Below are 18,117 nucleotides of genomic sequence, written 5' to 3'. Positions count from 1 at the left end.
CGTCAGATATGTATGAGGAATATACAGCAATAAATCACAATTTGAATACAATGTACTATCTGTGACATGGTCTATTTGTGAATTCTACATGTCATATATAGGACTGCACAACGACCTCATGCTGGTGACAGAGCAGCAGTATTCAGCCATCAGCAAGAACATGAAATGTGCCACATGTTCATAGCCAACAATTCCACCAGGCTAAGAGAGATCCAAAGTGCAATCACAAATGACAACAATATCTTCGCAAATATCAATTCTGTCAGCATTTCCACTATAGACAGAGTTTTGGAAAAAAATCGGATGACTATGAAACAACTCTACAAGGTGTCACTTGAGAGGACTAGTGACAGAGTGAAGGAGCTGCGGTACCAGTATGTCCAGGTAAACCACATGGTATACTGTACAGGGAGTTTTACTGTACTTCAATGATGCTGTACTTCTTGAAGTTGTAGATACCCATAAGAACAGAAAACATTTCTACTTTCTAAACTGTCTGATTCTAGAATAGGCTATGTAAAACTACAGTATCGTTCAAAAGGTTGGGGTCACTTAGAAATGTCCTTGTTTTTGAAAGAAAAGCACATTTTCTGTCCCTTCCAACAACAACAAATTGATCAGAAATACAGTGTAGACATTGTTAATGTTGTAAATGACTATTGTAGCTGGACACGGCAGATTTTTATGGAATATTTACATAGGCGTACAGAGGTCCATTATCAGCAGCCATCACTCCTGTGTTCCAATGGCACGTTGTGTTAGCTAATCCAAGTTTATCATTTTAAAAGGCTAATTGATCATTAGAAAACCCTTTTGCAATTATGTTAGCACAGCTGAAAACTGTTGTTCTGATTAAAGAAGCAATAAAACTGGCCTCCTTTAGACTAGTTGAGTATCTGGAGCATCAGCATTTGTGGGTTCGATTACAGGCTCAAAATGGCCAGAAACAAAGACCTTTCTTCTGAAACTTGTCAATATATTCTTGTTCTGAGAAATGAAGGCTATTCCATGCAAAAAAAAATTGCCAAGAAACTAAAGATCTCGTACAACGCTGTGTACTACCCCCTTCACAGAACAGATCAAACTGGCTTTAACCAGAATAGAAAGAGGAGTGGGAGGCCGTGGTGCACACCTGAGCAAGAGGACAAGTACATTAGAGTGTCTAGTTGAGAAACAGACGCCTCACAAGTCCTCAACTGGCAGATTCATTAAATAGTACCTGCAAAACACCAGTCTCAATGTCACCATGAAGAGGCAACTCTGGGATGCTGGCCTTTGAGGCAGAGTTCCTCTGTCCAGTGTCTGTGTTCTTTTGCCCATCTTAATCTTTTATTTTTATTGGCCAGTCTAAGATATGGCTTTTTCTTTGCAACTCTGCCTAGAAGGCCAGAATCCCAGATTTGTTCTGTTTGGCTGACAAATAACACTGACTGGTGGTTATATATGCTCTTCTCTGTTCCCTTTTCCACATCAAACTCTAATATACTGTAATATAAAGGGACAAAAGTAGCCTAAAGTGTCTTTAAAACGTTTTATTAGCAAAATATGCATGTGTTCCATTTATGTAGGTTAACAGTGGTAATTAGTCATTCAAAACAATTCAACACTGGTAATTGAGATAAATCAGCGACAAACGAGCAAAACAAAACAAAAAATCAGTTTGTTCATATATTTCTGCGGACCAGTAATATTATGGAGACTAAGAAATAAAACCGTGGCAACTTTATATTTTGGAGGGAAAAAAAGAGACTTAAATTTTTGTATTTTTGTATACTGCATCAATAAAATTAAGAAAATATTTGAAAGGTTAATCATGTATGAACCTAGAGATATGTGGTAGCCTATGGAGATTGGGGAGAGGAAGGAGATGTTTGTGGGGTTGTGGTAAATACACTGCGTGCACAATTATTAGGCAAATTGTATTCCTTAGGATTGTTGAACAAACACAATGCTCTCCGTCAATCCAAAATGTTATTGACCCTCAAACCTGAATGTTTAACAAAGGAAAATTGAGTTTTGTCTTTCTCAGGGGAATATATAAGTGTGCACAATTATTAGGCAACTATTAGTGTGCAGAATTATTAGGCAACTAAATTACAAAAATAATTTCTCCAAACTCACTTGTTTATTCTACATTTTTAGAGTAAGTGTAACAAATAAGTAATGCAGAATGACAATTAAATAACATTTTTGGACTTTATTCAGTAAATATTCAGTTATCAATATAGCAACCCTTCTTTTTAATAACTGCCATGAGCCTTCCATCCATGGAGTCTGTCAGTGTCTTGATCTGTTCACGATCAACTTTCGCTGAAGCAGCAACCACAGCCTCCCAAATGCTGTTCAAAGAGGTGTATTGTCTTCCCTCACTGTAAATCTCACGTTTGAGAATGGCCCACAAGTTCTCAATAGGATTTAAGTCAGGTGAGGAAGAGGGCCAGGTCATTATTCGGGCAGCTTTGAGGCCCTTGCTGGCTAGCCAAGCAGTGGAGTACTTGGATACATGTGATGGAGCATTGTCCTGCATGAAGATCATGGCCTTCTTGAATGCTGAGGACTTCTTCCTGTACCACTGCTTGAAGAAAGTATCTTCCAGAAACTGGCAGTAGGTTCGGGAGTTGAGTTTCAGACCATCTTCAACCCGAAAAGGTCCAACTACCTCATCCTTAATGTCATCTATAAGTCCATGCTAGGTAAAGCTCTGCCTTATCTCAGTTCACTGGTCACGATAACAACACCCACCCGTAGCACGCACTCCAGCAGGTATATCTCACTGATCATCCCAAAAGCCAACACCTCATTTGGCCGCCTTTCCTTCCAGTTCTCTGCTGCCTGTGACTGGAACGAATTGCAAAAATCACTGGAGTTGGAGACTTTTATTTCCCTCACCAACTTTAAACATCTGCTATCTGAGCAGCTAACCGATCGCTGCAGCTGTACATAGTCCATCTGTAAACAGCCCACCCAATTTACCTACCTCATCCCCTTACTGTCTTTATTTATTTACTTTTCTGCTCTTTTGCACACCAGTATCTCTACTTGCACATGATCATCTGATGATTTATCACTCCAGTGTTAATCTGCTAAATTGTAATTATTCGCTCCTATGGCCTATTTATTGCCTACCTCCTCATGCCTTTTGCACACAATGTATATAGACTCATTTTTCCCCCCTACTGTGTTATTGACTTGTCTATTGTTTACTCCTTGTGTAACTCTGTGTTGTTGTCTGTTCACACTGCTATGCTTTATCTTGGCCAGGTCGCAGTTGTAAATGAGAACTTGTTCTCAACTAGCCTACCTGGTTAAATAAAGGTGAAATAAAATAAATAGCAGCCCATACCAGTACCCTCCTCCACCTTGCTGGCTCCTGACTCGAAGTGGTGCCCTGTGTCCACTATCGATCCAGCCACGGGCCCATCCATCTGGTCCATCAAGAGTCACTCTCATTTCATCTGTCCATAAAACCTTTGAAAAATCTGTCTTCAGGTATTTCTTTGCCCAATCTTGACGCTTCAACTTGTGAATCTTATTCAGTGGCGGTCGTGTTTTAGCCTTCTTGACCTTGTCCATGTCTCTGAGCACGTGACACCTTGTATTTCTGGACTCTCCAGGTAGATTGCAGTTCTGGAATATGGTGGCACTGGAGGATAATGGTTTCCTGGTAGCTTGACGTTGAATTATTCTCAAGTCTTTTGCAGTTAATTTGCGCCTTTTCTTCTCCATGGGTTTTTTGCGCCCCAGTTGAATATTCTCAACAAAACGTTTGATTGTCCGGTGGTCACGCCTCAATAGTTGAGCTATTTCAAGAGTGTTGCGTCCGTCTGAAAGGCATTTTACACATTTTTGACTTTTCGGTGTCAGTTAAATACATTTTGTGGCCCATTTTACCTGAGGTAATGATGCTGTCTAATAATTATGCACACCTTGATGTAAGGTGTTATTCACTTTCGCCACACCCTCCCTCATCACACAAATACATATCACCTGAAAATGATTACATCCAATAAGCATTCAAGTTTATATGGTTTGGAGTTGGAAAATGTCCATAGAAATAATGATAAGATCAGAATACTAATTTGCCTAATAATCGTGCACAACAGTGTAGTTTTAGCTTCAATCACCAGTAAAACAAATGAATAAAACATTCCGATTGAAATAAATGTTTGGCTGTAACAAAAAAAAAACATCTCGCTGGTGAATTCTGGACCTTAAAACACAATTGTATGGTCACATAACATCTGTTCTCACCAGAGAGACCTGTCTGGTTTCTAACTATCCTGAATTTCACCTCGAAGTCGGTTAACCTTGAAGTTCACCACAGCAATGATGGTGCACAGGAGGAAGAGCATTGCATTAACAATTTTCATCAGGTAGAAGAGTGTTCGCTCCAATCTGTAGAGTAATCTGTAGAAGAATAACATTGCTTTTTGAGGACTCTTCAGCAAACAGCACTTCAACAAAATGTTTGAAGCGGATAGGGGACTTTCAAATCATCCTAAATTATTTTAAAAATGGATTGAGTAATTCATTCAATGATGTTACTTGAAGAAGATTTAGATATGAAGCGTGAAAATGCTAATATAATATAATAATATATAACATATATAATATATATATATATAATAATATAGGTACCATATAGATAGCATTTGAAACTGTGGCCAGGTAAAAAAAAAAAAAAAAAAAGTATGGGTTGCTGTCATACCTTGTCCATAGACTGCTTACAGGGTAAGGAAACCAAATGTAAGTTTGTAATTTGGGTGAACTATCCCTTTAACATCGAGAGGGGGTGTTCTTAAAAAATATATTACAATAACAGCAGGGACAGCACCATCTACTGGTCAGAACCTGGTAATATCAGGATGTAGGATGGGACATAAACCAAACAACTTCAACTACTAATTTCTCTGAACAGGGTTAAACAAAGCATAACCAAATTCACTGAAAATACATTACATAGGATGAAGAAACCGCAATTCCATACTGCTCCAAACACAGGAGGCTGCTGAAGGGAGGACAGCTCATAATAATGTCCGGAACGACGCTAATGAAATGGCATCAAACACATAGAAACCATGTGTTTGATACCGTTCTACTTATTCCACTCCAGCCATTACCACGAGCCTGTCCTCCCCAATTAAGGTGCCACCAACCTCCTGTGGTGTCAAACATAGAGAGCTGATACTGTATGGTGTTGGGTTGGGATTTGCATGGCATGTGGGGGGTCTGTGGGTGGTTTTTGACCATTTCTTTCAATTCCTCATGCTCTACTCATTGTTTTGGTCCAAAACAGATGCTAGGTACTATATTTATTGAATATTATATAAATCCTGTAAATTTAAAATGGTCGATTTGGGTGCAATCAATGAGCTTCATTTCTCAGAGATCAGGTAATATTTCATCAAAATAACGTTGTAGCAATGCTAATCTTATCTGTTTCTGACTACAGAAACAATTGCAGAACCATCTGAGTTGGTGGGTGTCATGGCAATCTGAAATGAAACGACCCTATTAGTAATCCCATATTAAATCATGGACACAATGTCTGATTGTTTATGCACACTCACCTAATGACGTCTTCAGATCTGTACATGCTGTACGCTGATGTTAAGTATGAGTCTTCGGTGTCTTCGGTCAACGGCATTGACATTACTGTAGAGGAAACACATTATTGTTTTTCACAGACTGGTGTCTATGTGAGGAAGTAAAGCATGAAATATAGGTCTATTATTTTCAGGGTGATACTTTGAAAAATGACTTCAGTTAGATTTGGAGAAACTTCAGATATCAAACTGTTTTTCAGAAGTGGGAAGATGGAACAATATTCTTTCATATCTAGGATGGGCAGTGCTTACTATAGAAAATAAATTATAAAAGTAATGTCCTTTAAACCAGAATTCCTCAGAGTTTAAGAAATTGAGAATTTGGGACTATAGAGTTCTATCTGCAATTTTGTCAAAATTGAGTTATTGACATAGCCTTGTTCTGTTTAATGTCCAGTACTCAAAATAACCCAAACCATGGTGTTAAGTTCAAAAGAATAGAAGCAAAAAATTGCTGCCACCATTCAAACCAATGAGCGTTCAGAACTGTAAAGGCAATTATCTCAGAATCATCTTTTTGCAGATAGAACCTTTACATACAGTCCCAAGCTTTCGAAATGTTGATGATAGAGATATGGGATGGTGATGGAACCTCCTGTCTGCACAGACCCAGACCCCAAATGACCGGCATCTGTAGACAACAGCCTAAATATATGTCCCTCACAAAAAGGACACCATAACATGTAATATATATATATATACACAGAGATATATATATATGTATATATGCATAATATATGTATTCAATAAGAATGTTTTTCTTTGAGAGACGAAACAAAAGTTATTTCAATTTTATCTCAATAAAGAAATGTGTTTTTCTCAGTACATAAACTTTTTTTCGACAGTGACAATTAACCATGAACAACAACTGAACATGTTACAGACTATACATCATTCTAAAACATAGAGCTGCTCAGTGAAATACATGCTAAAGCCCTATGCAAATAATGTCTGAACTACAGGTCTCTGACTTCAAGTAAGCAAACTGAAAGGAAGCATGAGACTTCATCACTTCATAGAAACATGTTTCCATTACCTGATAGTCTGGAAAAAATGACGAGGAGGACGAAAACGGAGAGATGAGGAGCCATGTGAGGGTTTGAGTCTGGGTGTGTGACTGTGTATCTATGCACAAATATATGTGTGTGTGTCAAGGACCAAGAAACCAAACAAAATGACTACTTCCTAATATTCACACATCACTGTCTTAAACTCTCTTCCTGCTTCTGTTTGTGTGTACATGGCCCCTCATTGGCAGATAGCAACATTTACTACATATGGACTAGATTTAACCAAAGGTTGCTCTCTGTCACTACAATTTACTTTTTCTCAGATAGACTCATTAGCTAGCGTTCTACAGTATCAGGACAAATGTATATGCACCCTTTCACTTTTCTTAAATAATTCCCTATTTATTCAAAAATATATATAAAATCATTTGTCTTCACACATCCAGATTTTCAACATTATTGAATTTATTGGATTTTCATTGCAGAACCAATCTTTTTTTATTGAATTCTTTCCCTACCCAATTACCTGCACCCTAACCCCATTAATGGATGAAAGGAGCCTAACGTCACTCCTTATAGTCCAAGGACCTTACATGTTCCGTTTAAAGGCAAATTGTCTCTGAAAGCCAAAACAGCCAAATACTACATCTGAACGTGAATCCCTCTACTTTTATATCACGTAAAAATAAAAATAAATCACAAATGCAAAATACACACTTACTGAACATTGTTTTAACCAGTTTTATTAACACAGTTGCCGCCAAAGTATTTTTCAGTGAAAACACGTTTGTGTAGTTCGTCTCCATTTACACACAGGTGTTTGGCGATGCAGATAGCTAATTAGTCAGGTAGTCCACTCTGTCTTCCTTCTGTTTTCCGTACACAAGATCTGTACAATTGGAAATATGGCCGGGCGGGAACCCTAACCTTATAGAGGTGTGTAGTAATTTAACCTTTTGTTTTTTGAAAATGATTTCTCGCTGATATAAAATATATTTTCCTTATGTTTCCAAAATCGTACCGCGAGCTATGCGTTTTCATATTTAGATCACGCGTCGGTGCTCTTAACAAACCTCTTCCAGTCAGAAGATACTATCGTCAGTAAGCTCTAAAGCAGTTAGCATCTATGAATGGGGTACCTACACCTACCTACCCATTCCATGCCAGACTGTGCAGTCCTGTAGGGTCAGGAGGCATCCATGGTAGTTGTTTTCGGTGCAGTCTTTTCAGTGAAGTGTGTGTAAATGTGTGTCACCCTAAAGCAGGCAGATCAATGGTACATATTTGTTTACTGGCCTGTTTACAGGATTCTGGCCCCACCAATTGCAAATTGAAAAGAAACTGACTTAAATAAATGGCTTTTAATAAGATGGATCCTTGTTCAGTGTGTTGATGTCATGGTAGGCCCATAGGCTCTTAGCTGACATTGAAGTCTTATGAAAAAGTTCAAGTGTAGTTTACTAAAGTTCAAACAGGAAGGCTGGTCTGAATGCTCGATTAACTTAATCAAGTAAGCAGAACATAATTCACTTTCATTTTCTATTATATGTGTAAGGACCGATGCCAGAGATGAGAAGCAGGTATGTGGAGTCAACATTTATTCGTGAACAGACAGGTAACAAACCAGGACCAGCGTCAGCACATGGGTAAACAACGACAAACGACAAATAATGCTGAAGCAGGGAACAGAGCAGGGAACCAGACAGATATAGGGGAGGTAATGACAGAGGTGATTGAGTCCAGGTGAGTCCAATAATCGCTGATGCACGTGATGGAGGGAGGCAGGTGTGCGTAATGATGGTGGCAGGAGTGCATAATGCTGGGGAGCCTGGCACCTTCGAGTGCCAGGGAGGGGAAGCGGGAGCAGGAGTGACAATATAGGCATAGTGGGAATGAATACAGACGTATCATCAGCATAGTGTCTTGCTTCTTCTCTCCTTTCCTATGAGCCACGTACAGAATGTCATTCACCTATTTACCTCATAGCCTATAAGCACGGCACAATAACGCACATTCCTCATGCTTGCTGTTCAACCTATGGGCTCACTTTTGCAATTTTCACCTTGCTCTCTCTCAACCAATGGGTGTACATCTTGTGAGGTATTTATAAGTCAATTTACCCATGTTCTCTCACTTGCTTCTTTTCAGCAACAGTTGTCGAATGAGGTCCTTGATTTCGGTGTTGTTTAAGTCATGTCAGATGCCGAAATCCAGAAATCCCAGAGGGAGAGGATATGTCTTTTTCCCAGCGATCTATCTACATCCTATCCCAGGCGATTCAGGTGATTCCTCCAGGACTAGGTTTCCCCAAAAGAATTCAGAGAATCACATGAGGCAAGTGGGCCATTTCCCGATGCTCAACTTCGGAGAATCCCAGCTGAGGACATCAGTGGTTCCCGCATTTCCAGCACAAGCTCCTCCTAACCGGCCATGAATGTAGCCTACTATGTTCATCTCTGCATTTCCTAGACGATGGTATCCCTTTGCTGGGAGAATACGGACTCTCCCGAGTCCGTACGGCAGTTGCAGCATTGAGACAAGACTGTAACTACCAATTGGATACCACGACATTGGGGAGAAACCTGTTTGTTTTGTTTGTTAATATAAATTATTGTTTATGTAGATCCAGATTGTGAAGTGCAGATCCCATCACATTCTATTTCTAAAGCGCATCCACTTGTTCTAGACACTGTTTACGTAGCCAGCATGACATCATTGTCAAACAAACTTGAAGGGGACTCAGTAGCCAGTTACATTATGGGGTCCTAATAGAAGACTAGGCAAGTGTTATGAAGAGCCCAGAAGTGTTTTTGGGTGAACTTCCCCTTTAAGCATTCTAAATTGGGTTCCAGGGGTACTATCATAATACCTTGCACTTAAACTCAATACTTTCTCATTCTTTATGCAAATATACTGTATATTCATGCCCAACCCCACTCTGCTACTCATTGTAACGGCTTTCTTCCTGGGCTGAAGGAGAGGACCAACATGCAGCGCGGTTAGTGTTTAACATGTTTAATAGACGGTAAACTGTGAACACTTAACAACAATACAAAAACAACAAACGTGAAAGCCGAGACAGTCCTATCTGGTGCAGAACACAAACACAGAGACAGGAAACAATCACCCACAAAATCCCAACACCAAACAAGCCTCCTATATATGATTCTCAATCAGGGACAACGATTACCAGCTGCCTCTGATTGAGAACCATATTAGGCTGGACACAGAAACAGACAAACTAGACACACAACATAGAATTCCCACCCAGCTCACGTCCTGACCAACACTAAACAAGCAAAACACATAATAACTCTGGTCAGGACGTTACACTCATTCTCTTTTCATTTCTCATCTGTTACACTATAACATTCTGTCTCTGTTTTTCCATTCATGGGCCAGTGGCAGGTTTTCTCCAACTAATCCGGAGTTTCTCCTCTTTAGCTGAAGCCTGCAGACTGATGGAGGTGTCAGACATGGAGTGTCCTTTTCTGGAAGAGCCAGTTGATATTGAAGCACAAATACTCAGCAGAAATCTCCGTCGGGAGAGGGTGATCAGACCCCGCTTGGATGTTTTATCCTTCCCAAGTGATTATCTGTTTGAGCGTTTCTGTTTTTCTGCACAATCGATCATTCATCTGAACAATATTCTCAGCCCTCATATCGTTCATATGGCACATCGTGGACATTGCCAACGGGAGTTTTCTATATAACATCGGTGACAATGAGCATATTTCCAAGGCAAACGTCTGTCAGCCTGTCAGAAATGTGACTCTTGCACTGAAACGTTTACTGTACACTTTTGTGGTGTTCTCAAGTCACAGACCCACAAGACTCATCAAGGAAGAATTGCAGGTATCAGTCTAAGCAATAATTTATTTATTTAGTATGAAGCTTTGAGACTTGAAGCACTAATCAGTTAATTTGAAATATTGCGAAATATTGCGTTTCCTTGCGTTTCCAGGTGTGATTGGCTGCATAGATGGCACTCATATTCCTATCACAGCTCCTCAAGTAAATAAAGGGTATTATGTGAATAGGAGGTCTTTCCACAGCATTAATGTGCAGGTAGGCCTAAATAGTATCCTATATCATTCCAAATGAAAATACTTCAATACATCTACTCCAGCTAATTACTGTTCTGCACTGTGAAGATCCAATGTGATGCAGCCCACATCATCAGCAACATGGAAGCAAAGTGGCCTGGGTCTGTGCATGACTCGCACATTTTTCGTGAGTGTACACTGAGCACTAGATTTGCCCGTTGTGAGTTTATATCTATAGCTATGTCCTATTATAATCAATATTTTGTTTCCTCCTATTGCAACTGAAAATGTCAACTGAATCCTCATATTATCATAGGTGAGTTCGATGGTTACCTTTCTCGGTGACAGAGGGTACCCCTGCCAACCCTATTTGCTGACCCCTTACCCTGATCCTGAGCCTGGCCCGCAGCAACGTTATAACTTGGCTCACTGCAGGACACGAGCCAGGGTAGAGATGACCATTGGGATGCTCAAGGCCCGGTTCCAGTGCCTTCCAGTGCCTTCGAAGGCTCAGGATCATCCCAGAAAGGGCATGTGACATCATTGTGGCATGTGTGATTCTCTACAACATTGCCACAATTAGAGGAGAACAATGTCCTACTCAACCAGTGAACGACCCTGATAACGATCCTGACCACCCCGCTGACGCACGAGATGGAAGAACAGTCAGAGACACAATATGCTACCATCATTTCTGATTGACCTATCACCTTCCCAGTGTCAAATAAAGAAAATATGCCTTTCTTTTTATGAAGTCTTAATTTCCTGCAAGTACAAATGCAGTACAGCAGTTCATATTTTTTATGTTGTTCAAACAAGTAAAATCATCCACCTTTAATTGATGTTCCAAGCAGTTGTATTTCTATTTTTATCTTTTGTATCTGTAGCCTTATGTGGTCAATTTCTAAATTAGATTTTAAATTTGTTTCTCTAAGTACAGCTGTTTCACAGGGAGCAATAGGAACACAAAATTATATTGAATTTCAGTGCCAGGTCTACTTAGTTTCATTGTAAGTCATGGGCCAATGCTGAACAACATCTTACTGAGGTAAGTTGTGCTGTGGAGATGGCTGGACCCTCTTCCAGAATTGCTGTGTTAGAGCAAAGGTGAAAGTATCAACTGTTAGATGTTATTTTTAAGGTGTGAACCTCACCTCTCTGTGGCAGCTGAAAAGCTGTCTTCATCCTCCTGTAATAAAAATGAAAATTTTGGGTGTTCTACTCTAACCCGTTATGAAATATCTGTGGAGTATTAAGAGTACTTACACCTGTATGGAGGTCTTATGGCAGAAGGCTCCACCAGACAGATTACACCATCAGTAACTGGTAGAAGATGAAGAAGATTAGACAGTTAAATTATACCTTTACCCAGAAAAGTGCCCCACCTAATTTGATGTTTGTTTTTACAACAGTGTGCAGGCCACATAAAATGTTTCAAATGTATACCTAACTCTGAGTCACCTTAAAATAGATGATGTCTGAAGGACAACTAAGAATCTGAAAAAGTAACAGCAGTCAATTACAAAGAATTGTACCTCTACAAGAAAATCAGTGTGCAAAGTTGTGTCTGAGATGGATGGGTGGGTGTCACTGAGGTACCACTGGCAAATGGATGAATGTACATACTGTATATCATTAATTTGAATAACTAACCTCTTATGTAGGCCCTTGTGTCCTAGGGGGTGGTTGGGTCAGAATAACTAACCTCTTATGTAGGTCATTGTGTCCTGGGGGGTGGTTGGGTCAGAATAACTAACCTCTTATGTAGGACCTTGTGTCCTGGGGGGTGGTTGGGTCAGAATAACTAACCTCTTATGTAGGACCTTGTGTCCTGGGGGGTGGTTGGGTCAGAATAACTAACCTCTTATGTAGGCCCTTGTGTCCTAGGGGATGGTTGGGTCAGAATAACTAACCTCTTATGTAGGACCTTGTGTCCTGGGGGGTGGTTGGGTCAGAATAACTAACCTCTTATGTAGGCCCTTGTGTCCTAGGGGGTGGTTGGGTCAGAATAACTAACCTCTTATGTAGGCCCTTGTGTCCTAGGGGGTGGTTGGGTCAGAATAACTAACCTCTTATGTAGGCCCTTGTGTCCTAGGGGGTGGTTGGGTCAGAATAACTAACCTCTTATGTAGGCCCTTGTGTCCTAGGGGGTGGTTGGGTCAGAATAACTCACCTCTTATGTAGGCCCTTGTGTCCTAGGGGGTGGTTGGGTCAGAATAACTAACCACTTATGTAGGCCCTTGTGTCCTGGGGGGTGGTTGGGTCAGATGAGCTTCCTCCAGAGATGCCTTCAGCAATAGGTCACCCACTGTTTTGACTGAGGGCCATCCCCACTTGTTTTTTGGATCTCTGCCTTTTTTCTATTGGCTATAATGGAGGTCAAATTTGAACATGTCCAGCAAGCCCAAATTTGGAGACTTGTATGTATAAAGGCATTTAGGTGTTACTTTCAAATAGACAATATTAAATACTGGCAGTGTTGGGATGGCTGAAAAATAAAAAAAATGTTGCTTAGAAAATTTCACTAACTACTTAAACATGTGACATGTTGAATGTAGCCACTGAATGCTGTTTAATTAGGTAGGGTAGGCTAAACAACACAATTACTTGTAATGAAATTCTAGCTTACCTGTTTGAAGTATATTTCGTTATTTCGTCTTCAGTTGCTGCCAAGTTCGTTTTGTGCTTGTTGGGTTGCACCTGCATAAATATTAAACACACACACACACATATATATATATATTATATAAATGTTGAATAAGTGGAAAACACAATATATTTTTTTCAGATAATACTCACGCATCGACTAGGTCAGCAATTTTCTGCCACGCCAGCTCATGTTCTTTTGACGCTGCTACTGTATTGCTTTTTTTCTTAAATATATACTCATATTCTGCATACGCATTCATTAATATTTCTAACACCACTGGAGAGAAGTAGGAGGTTCGAGCCCTTTTTTCTCCTGTTGCCATGATGAATCATGTTATCTGCGTTCCATTGAGGAGGGCTTTTTATCTCCTCACGTGCTTTACTCAGGGTTAACTTAACTCAGAGTTGTTTGAATTAATTGTCATCACTTGTTCTGAAACCGAAAACTCTGAGTTTGACCGCTCAGAGTTAGTCAACCCAGAGTTCAGGTTTAAACTCAGAGTGTATATATATGAAATTACACATAAAGTTAAGCAGTTAAACCTGCTTTCTGAAACAGGGCCTGGCCTACACAATCACCCGACCTCAACCCAATTGAGATGGTTTGGGATGAGTTCACTGCAGAGTGAAGGAAAAGCAGCTAACAAGTACTCAGCATATGTGGAAACTCCTTCAAGACGGTTGGAAAAGCATTTCAGGTGAAGCTGGTTGAGAGAATGCCAAGTGTGTGCAAAGCGGTCATCAAGACCGTGACTACTTTGAAGAATCTCAAACACTTTTTTGGTTACCACATGATTCCATGTGTAATTTCATTCTACAATGTAGAAAATAGTAAAAATAAAGAAAAACCCTTGAATGAGTAGGTGTGTCCAAACTTTTGACTGATACTGTACATCACAGCGGCAGGTAGCCTAGAGGTTAGAGTTAGAGCGTTGGACTAGTAACTGAAAGGTTGCAAGATCGAATCCCCGAGCTGACAAGGTAAAAATCTGTCGTTCTGCCCCTTAAACAAGGCAGTTAACCCACTGTTCCTAGGCCGTCCTTGAAAATAAGAGTTTGTTTTTAACTGACTTGCCTGGTTAAATAAAGGTCAAATAAACACAAAAAAAACACAGAAGACTGAAATATAACAAAACTGTTTGACATAGAAACATCGGATTTTCGGCATGTTTTTTTAAATAATGTTAATTTTGAAAAAATATTAATAACGTTCCACCCATGAAACCACAAAGGTCATTTGACTACAGGAAAGGGCTACCTTCATCAAGGACGCAGAACATAATTCACTTTCTTTCCAGTTATACAGGCATAGTAGGAATGAAAACAGACGTATCATCAGCATAGCATCTTGCTTCTTCTCTCCTTTCCTATGAGCCACGTACGGAATGTCATTCATCTATTTACCTCATAGCCTCTAAGCACAATAAAGCACCTCCCTCATGGTTGTTGTTCAACCTATGGGCTCACTCTTGAAATTATCACCTTCCTCTCTCTCAACCAATGGGCGTAAATCTTGAGGTATTTATATGTCAATTTACCCATGTTCTCCCACTTTCTGTTTTTCAGCAACAGTTGCCGACAACCATCCACCTCCCCACCACCAGCATAATAACCTTTAATGTTAGAACAGTGTATGTAAGGGAAGTCGGCAAGTCAGATCTGTAACTTCGGGATAAGGATTGGCTCTAAGGGCTGGGTCGGTCGGGCTGGGGTGCGGAGCGGGGCTGGGCTCGAGCCGCGGCTGGGGGAGCAGTTGCTCCGCCGCCCTCCTCTCGCCACTGTTGGAAGTTTGTCGTGTGGCCCATCTCAGGGGCTCTCATTGGTGGTCTCGCAAGGGGCTGCTTGTGGGGGTTCATTGGGGTGGTGTCCGCCGGCGGCCGAAGGCGGACCGGTGAGGGGTTGGGTCTGGTGGTTGGCAGCGGCGACTCTGGACGCGTGCCCGGGCCCTTCTCGCGGATCTCCCCAGCCACGTTGCTTGTTGGCCCCGTTTACACGGGGTCTCCGGCGGGTTGCCTCGGCCGGCGCCTAGCAGCTGACTTAGAACTGATGCGGACCAGGGGAATACGACTGTTTAATTAAAACAAAGCATCGCGAAGGCCCAAGGTGGGTGTTGACGCGATGTGATTTCTGCCCAGTGCTCTGAATGTCAAAGTGAAGAAATTCAATGAAGCGCGGGTAAACGGCGGGAGTAACTATGACTCTCTTAGGGAATCGTTAGCCCCGGACTCTAGGGGTTACTACGTACTCTGTATGAGGTACAGTCGGAGATGGGGCCTATCATTGGAACTCCTTTCGCACAGCGGAGGGTTTTCGATGCCAGCTGCCCAGCATAGGGCTACCTGTCATTATCATCTGGCTCCGAGGAGCATCCCTTGGAGACAAGGTCATGCACCAAACTATTTAATACAATTGAACTTGTTATTCACACAGATCTAGGGAAGGCATGAGCGCCCAAACTCTATTTCTGTCGGCCCGACTCAAAGAATCCAGGTGGCTGTACCGACTCCGACAACATATCCCGAGAGAGCCAAGTATTTATGCTGCAGTAGTTTGTGTCGGGGGGCTAGGGTCAGTTGGTTATATCTGGAGTACTTCTCCTGTCTTATCCAGTGTCCTGTGTGAATTTAAGTATGCTCTCTCTAATTCTCTCCTTCTCTCTTTCTTTCTTTCTCTCTCTCTGAGGACCTGAGCCCTAGGACCATACGTCAGGACTACCGGGCATGATGACTCCTTGCTGTCCCCAGTCCACCTGGCCTTGCTGCTGTTCCAGTTTCAACTGTTCTGTCTGCGGTTATGGAACCCCTACCTGTCCCAGACCTGCTGTTTTCAACTCTTAATGATCGGCTATGAAAAGCCAACTGACATTTATTCCTGATTATTATTTGACCATGCTTGTCATTTATGAACATTTTGAACATCTTGGCTCTCTCTAATTCTCTCCTTCTCTCTTTCTTTCTCTCTCTCAGAGGACCTGATCCCTAGGACCATACGTCAGGACTACCGGGCATGATGACTCCTTGCTGTCCCCAGTCCACCTGGCCTTGCTGCTGTTCCAGTTTCAACTGTTCTGCCTGCGGTTATGGAACCCCTACCTGTCCCAGACCTGCTGTTTTCAACTCTTAATGATCGGCTATGAAAAGCCAACTGACATTTATTCCTGATTATTATTTGACCATGCTTGTCATTTATGAACATTTTGAACATCTTGGCCATGTTCTGTTATAATCTCCACCCGGCACAGCCAGAAGAGGACTGGCCACCCCTCATAGCCTGGTTCCTCTCTAGGTTTCTTCCTAGGTTTTGGCCTTTCTAGGGAGTTTTTCCTAGCCACCGTGCTTCTACACCTGCATTGCTTGCTGTTTGGGGTTTTAGGCTGGGTTTCTGTACAGCACTTCGAGATATTAGCTGATGTACGAAGGGCTATATAAAATAAACTTGATTTGATGATTTGATTTGAGAGCCATGTCTCCATGAAAGAGTATGTTATCCCTGATGATGAAAGAGTATGCAATCCCTGATGTCTCTCTGGAAATCAACCCTTGCCCTAATTTCGTCTACCTTGTTATCTAGAGACTGGACATTGCCTCGTAATATACTCGGAAGCGGTGGGTGGTGTGCATGCCTTCGAAGTCTGACCAAGAGGCCGCTCCGTCTACCTCTTCTGCGGCGACGTTGTTTTTGGTCGGCCTCTGGGATCAGATCAAATGCCCTGGGTGGTGGTGCAGACAAAGGATCCGCTTCCGGAAAGTCGTATTCCTGGATTAATGTTGGTAAGTTGACGTCGCTCTGATATCCAATAGTTCTTCCCGGCTGTATGTAATAACACTTACTATTTTCTGTGTTAACAATGTAAGAAATAACACATAAAAAAAAAATTACTGCATAGTTTCCTAAGGACTAGAAGTGAGGCGACCCTCTCTGTCGGCGCCATCTTGCTACCGATCTTGTCTCACCGCTGTAACTCCCCAACGGGTTCGGGAGAGGCGAAGGTCAAGTCATATATCCTCCGAAACATGACCGCACTCCTTAACACCCGCCCGCTTATCCCAGAAGCCAGCTGCACCAATGTGTTGGAGGAAACACTGTTCAACTGACGACCGAAGTCAGTCTGTCGGCGCCCGGCCCACCACAAGGAGTCGCTAGGATATGATTAGTCAAGTAAAGCTCCCCCGGCCAAACCCTCCCCTAGCCTGGACGACGCTTGGCTAATTATGCGCCACCCTATGGTACTGTGACACAGCCTGGGATCAAACCTGGGTCTGTAGTGACACCACAAACCATGCGATGCAGAGCCTTAGACCTCTGTGCCCCTCAGCAGGCCCTCGTCCAATGATTATTTTGTAATGTAATGGAACTGAGAGTCATGATCAAGGGCTAGGGGAGGCATGTTTTGATGGGACCATTTTAGTAGCTACTAGACTAGAACAAAATGTTTTCTGATATGCATACAGGAAACAATTAAATCAAATCAAATTGTATTGGTCACATACACATGGTTAGCAGATGTTGATGTGAGTGTAGCGAAATGCTTGTGCTTCTAGTTCCGACAGTGCAGTAATATCTAACAAGTAATCTAACAAATTCCCCAACAACTACCTAATACACACAAATCTAAAGGGGTGAATGAGAATATGTACATATAAGTATATGGACGAGCGATGGCCGAGCGGCATAGGCAAGGTGCAATAGATGGTATGAAATACAGTATATACATGTGATCTGAGTAATGTAAGATATGTAAACTAGAGGTCGACCGATTAAGATTTTTCAAGCCGATACCGATTATTGGAGGTCCAAAAAAAATCA

General features: G+C 41.5%; 1 long non-coding RNA gene across 1 annotated transcript; it reads right to left on the bottom strand.

Moving 5' to 3' along the window:
• Positions 1-3,173: 3,173 nt before the first annotated feature.
• On the bottom strand, positions 3,174-6,795 carry LOC139574105 (uncharacterized). The gene is made up of 3 exons (XR_011674721.1): positions 6,643-6,795; positions 5,571-5,655; positions 3,174-4,407 (listed from the first exon to the last, which is right to left on the bottom strand). It is a non-coding gene; the product is annotated as an uncharacterized lncRNA (long non-coding RNA).
• Positions 6,796-18,117: the final 11,322 nt, after the last annotated feature.

Source organism: Salvelinus alpinus, chromosome 4 (genome assembly GCF_045679555.1).
Source record: "Salvelinus alpinus chromosome 4, SLU_Salpinus.1, whole genome shotgun sequence".
NCBI lineage: Eukaryota > Metazoa > Chordata > Actinopteri > Salmoniformes > Salmonidae > Salvelinus > Salvelinus alpinus.
Note: the sequence above shows the minus strand (reverse complement) of the source record. Positions and strands in the feature narration are given on the sequence as shown.